The sequence below is a fragment of the Phoenix dactylifera genome, unplaced genomic scaffold, assembly GCF_009389715.1.
Source record: "Phoenix dactylifera cultivar Barhee BC4 unplaced genomic scaffold, palm_55x_up_171113_PBpolish2nd_filt_p 000546F, whole genome shotgun sequence".
Classification (NCBI taxonomy): Eukaryota; Viridiplantae; Streptophyta; class Magnoliopsida; order Arecales; family Arecaceae; genus Phoenix; species Phoenix dactylifera.
The window spans coordinates 106,617-112,288 of record NW_024067955.1 but is presented as its reverse complement, the minus strand read 5'-3'; positions in this window follow the sequence as shown (position 1 = coordinate 112,288).

The window sequence follows — 5,672 nt, the reverse complement described above, 5'->3', positions numbered from 1 at the left end:
AGACAATAGAAGGTCGATGATTTTCATAGATGGAGGCACCATGAAAGAGGAGCCAGAGACTTCAAACTGGATGGTGAAGTTGCCAAAGTCAGCAAATAAAATCGAAGATGGAGAGAAAGAGATCGAGCAATGGTGAGGAGAGACGACCGAAGATCTGAAGCTAAGAAGAAAAGTAGTGGAGAGGAGCTGCAGATCCATTAGAAAACAAAGGATCTCCGGATATTAATCTACCAGAAATAGAGGATACGCAGAAAAATAGCCGATCTGCGAATCCATCGAAAAATAGAGGATCTTCGGATGTTGATTCACCTGGGAATAATGATCAATAGTTCAGTAATAAAAGTTTTCAAAGCTTTTAGATATGACAACGATGGCCATAACAAAGACAAAAGTGATGCTAGCAGCAAATTAGGTAATCGGTGGCTCCGATACTATATTAGAATATTTGCAGAAGAAGAGAAAAATAGAAAAAAGAGAGAGAGAAAATTGATTTTATTTCTCTGTTCCGTCAAATTCTATACATCTCAAGAGTTATATATATACTCGTGTACAGATTCTATATAAGAAAAATAATATAGGCAGATACAAGATTATGTTAACAAAGAAAAATAATACTTATTGATATAAGTTATTATGCGATTCCTAAAACTACTCTAACAAGATCATGCCGACAAGGAAAAATAATATGGGCTGGTACAAGTTGTTACGTGATTTCTAAAATTATATAGGTTTAAGACTTGGTTTAGAAAATAATAGTTTAGAAGGTGATAGAGGAAAAGGTGGGGAGTAAAATTTATTCAAGCATTGTCTCAAAGAAAGATAGGGCCTTGGATTCAAAGTGCCTGTCTGATCATTGTATGGGTGTTATCATAATGGGCTTTATGCTTAGCCTACAATCCATGGATGCGGGTTAAATCTTTCGAGAAAGTGATTGATCCTTTTGCGTCGTTCATTGGATTGCTCTCATCATTATTGCATTGCTTTTGAAGTGACCATTGCATGATCCTATAGTATATCCATGCACGAAGAAAGGTGAATCCTTGTTTCTCGCCAAAAGTACACCCCCTGTTCTCCATCCATAGCCTAGACTAATACTTGAGGCTATCTTGTCTCAAAATGTGCCTTCCATTCATGGGGCAGATAGCTTTTGTCCCAGTCAGTCTCCTCTTGTGATTTAGATAAAGCACAATAGTCATGCGCACATGTAGATAGTGCAGAAGCTAATTTCTAGAAGAAATTGGAGCAAAGAAAATATGAAGTGGAGTTATTGAACCTTGTCAAAGTTTGAAATCATAAGGACATTTTGTTTTTGGCAGCAATCACAAGAAAATGGTTACTTTAAGCTTTCTCCAAGTGCACGTTTAACCTCCAAATTAAGAAACGTTTTGGTTTCCGACATAGTGCCATCATAATAGTTTGCTAGGATAAGGATGCTGTTATGATCCGTGGTGCACCGTTTCCAAGCAAAATTTAGATAATAATACATTCTCTTATTATGGACTCCACCAAACTGTTGATTATTGTTATAGTGGTTATAATTGTTATTATTCCTCCCAAATGTATGATCTCAATTTTAATCTATAATATTCTTTAATAAAATAGTAGAAGTCTCAGGTTGCACCCCTGGAAATGACTAAAACATCCTCAATTAATTTGAACAAAACATTTAAAAAGTGATAAAAATAGGTGATAATGTGAAATCGACCTTTGTTTCTGTCACTCTTATTTCATTGGTTATATTGTGGACTTTCAACCCAAATCAAGACTCTTAATACATTCAACCATTTATTCAATTAAAGGAGTAATCAAAGACTTCTATTACAAATTTTGCTAACTGTTACTCTCCTCCAAGTTGAGTTTAAATCTCTTTTATTTCCCTTCCCACATGGACCCTTAATTTGATTACTAATTTTGCTAATTGATCCCCCTACCCCACCGGGCATTACTAAGTTTCTTATTCCCTATGTGATATATAGAACATCCAACTCAACAATCCACAACATGTATTAGATATTTATAATCTGTATATCAAATGTTTGTTAGATGAACAATTTCCACAAATAGATCAAAAAACACAGCTGCATGCTAAATATCTAAATCATCTAAATTTTGTTTTATGAGGACCTGTGTGGACACACGCGCGCACACACACACATATATATATATAGTCTGTTATTGGTTATATGCTAGAAAGATCTTGGATGCTATATGCAATCAAAATATCTAAAAGGTACCTTCTAGCTAGTTTTTTGGATAAGGTCATGTGAGATACTGGGTCGGCAGCCCCAGCCAACTTCAGCCCAACGCCCCTTTTGGAAGGGGCAGAGCAGGGGATCGCAATCACGATCCCCTCTGACTTCTCCGGACACAAGGACGCCGCGGGCACTCCGCGGCTACTCCGAGGTTGTTTCGCATCCACCCCGCGGCCGTACGAGCGGCCACTGATTTCGCCCCATCACTGCGATTCCCGCGGCGGAAAACCATTGGAATTGGGCGATAAAACCCCCCTTTCTTCCTTATGAGATCACCTGTGAGCCCTCCTCTGTCTCCTCCTCTTCCTCTCCTCCCTTCTACTCCTTCCTTTGCTTCTACTTCCCAAGTCGCCGGTGAGCCGCCTCGGCCAACCACCACCACCACCCGAGCCTCCCCCGTTTCGAGATCTCCTTCCTCTTTGGAAAGTGCCATCGCTGCCGCCGCTTGACACCGGACCGAGCCTCCCTCGGCCAAGATCCGCCATCTCCGTCGACCGCCGGTGAGCTTCCCTCCTCTTTTGCCCTTGATTCCATGCCAAATAGCATGCTTTCCCTCTCTGTTTTGGCCCCAAACCGAGATCACTCTCGGTCTCTTCTTCCCTGTCAGCCACCGCAACGGCCATCGGCCGCCATGGCAGTCTACTGGCCGTCGACTGAAGGGTGGCCTCTGGCCACCCCGCCGCCCCCTTCCTCTTCCGCTCTCCCTCTCGGTTTTCCCCCGCCGTGGGGGGGGGGGGAGGAAGAAGGCCCCTACGGGCCGAACAGGGCCAAGCATGGGCCCTATTCATCGTGGGCCCGACCTGGGCCCGGTTCACTGTGGGCCCAACTTGGGCCCAGTTAAAAAAAAGAGAGAAAAAAATCCGAAACTTAAAATCCGAAACCCAGAACCCGAAATCCGAAACCAAAACCCGAAACCCGAAACCCAAAATCCGAAACCCGAAACCCAGAACCCGAAATCCGAAATCCAGTCCAGTCCGGTTGGGCCCAGTGGGTAGTACCCTTATGGGCCCAACTTAGGCCCAGTTCATATCCGAACCCGGAACCCGAAATCTGGAACACGAAACCCGAAATCCAATAGTATTATTTTTAATTTTCGCTTAGCTCTGAAATTAACAAAGAAATTAATTAAACATGTGTATCTGACATGTTTGCCTGAAGTGGAATTTAAAGCAAAAGGAGGTAAGTAACTTAATACTTCAAGTGTGATTTATAAATTATTTGATAAACTGATTAAGTTTTGACATATGTTTTGTATTCAGTAAATTGGGTCAGGCATGTTAAATTTTATTTGAAAATCATGTTATATGCTCTGAAATCCGTGAAATATGACTGGATAATTTATGAAATCTATTTTTATATATATGCATTCTCAGCATGGCTATGATCTGTTCTGGCCCCGCCAATGGGGATTATACGTTGGACCTGTCGACTTGTAATCTGTGAGGAACCGATTTCGACACCGCACCACCGGTGATTAGAATAGTCGTTTCTGGACACCGTTGCCACCGGTGACTAACAATAGTGGTTTCTGGCACTCTGTGCAACCCATGCCACTGGGTTACGTGGCCGTAGCCTATCATGTTGAGATTCTGGTATCAGAGTTTTTGGAAAAATGATAATAAGTTTTGAAAATAGTAAAACAAAGTTATTTATGATTTATTTCAGTCATTATCCTGTATTTTGATCTGATATGCTCTGACCCCACTTTGGGGTATTTTTTTGTTTACTGGGCTAGTGTAGCTCATTATTTTATTTTCTCTGTTTTTCAGATCCAGAGACTTGATCGCATGGGATTGGGGAGTGCGTTAGATTTTCGACGATTCCTTCAGTTTTTGGTCCTTTAGTTAGATTAGCTTGGACATTTGAATTATGTTAGCAAATGCTATTTTGAAATTTTGTAAGACTGCTTTTGAATGACTTTAATTATTTATGTCAATTTTAAGTATCTGTGATTTACCCTCAAATAAGTTTGAACATCTGTATTTGCTCCGATATGTTTCGATGCCTTGCACGCCTGTGTGGCCCGCTGTGCGGGCGTGCGGCGTCTGCCGCGCCTCGGGCTCGGGGCGTGACAGGTCATGAATCAATATAAATGGTTGATGAATGATATTGATTGTTAACTTGGTTGTTCCATTATTATTTTTTATTTGGACAGAGCCACAATCAAATTTGTAGGGACTTGGCATATTTCATATGATCAATAGTCATTATTTGACATCCATGGATGAAAACAATCAAGTTCTTGGGTGGCACGCACTTATACAATTAGAAATTTAAAATGACCTTTTTTTTGTGAGGGTTGTTCATTAGTTGCAATTGTTCTTGTGAATTTATTCAGCATAAGATGCATGAGATCTTATTGTATATGATATACATCAATGATACAAGCGAAACCAATACTGAGCGATGATGGCTATAATCCAATCCATTAACAAAATTTTTTTCTGTTTGGTGACTAAAAAAATGTTTGATGTATACTATATAAATATTCGAAGCGAGAGCTCCAATGACACAGAGTGGTAGCTCCAAATATAACAATAAGATATTTCAAGCAGAATAGCATTTAATATAAATCTGCCAAAGGCACCCATTTTTCATACATCCGAATATTGTTTAGATTTTTAATTTAAATAAATTAATAAATCTATATTTATTTTCATTATCCTACTCTAAAAGCAATGCCAAGATTTCTAGAGTAGAATAATTTCCCCATAATGCAAATAGTACTCTATTCTTATGACCCGACTCAGATTAAAACTCTAATACACACATGACTTGTTTTAAGTTTGGGTTCAAATATTTGACCTACGGCTGATCCAAACTGAAAAATCCTTTATCCAAATCCAGCCCAAGAAGTACCAAATCAGGTTGGATTTTTTGCTTGGAATCAAATTTTGCCACTCCTAATTAGGAATTCCATGGCCAGCTATGACTAGGTTCTTCAAGACACAAATATGACACCAAACCAAGATCTGTCAACGAACGGGCTAGGCATAGACCCAAAATCGTAACCATCAAAAATATTTAGATGATTTGGTTTTTAGGTTTTTATTATAATATAGATTAATTATTCAAAATATAATTTTGACACCCAATGCAATAAATACGGGCTACAATACGGCATTGCAATGCTTAACCATTCAATTTATTTAATTTATTTCAATTTATTATGAATCGAGCTAGATTATTTATTTAATAAAATGGCTAGATTTGGATATAAATTTTTGACTGATTTAATTAATAAGTTGGATCTAGACGTAAGCCATAACATACCGGACCAGATATACCTCTATAATCTGAACTTGTACTCAACCCGATAATCCAGTGGGCAGAAAAACATGAACCCGAGCTGGTCCGGATCTGGGTTTACTGAAACCCAGCGAGTCTGCATTCCTACCTTCAACGGACCCACCGGGTAGG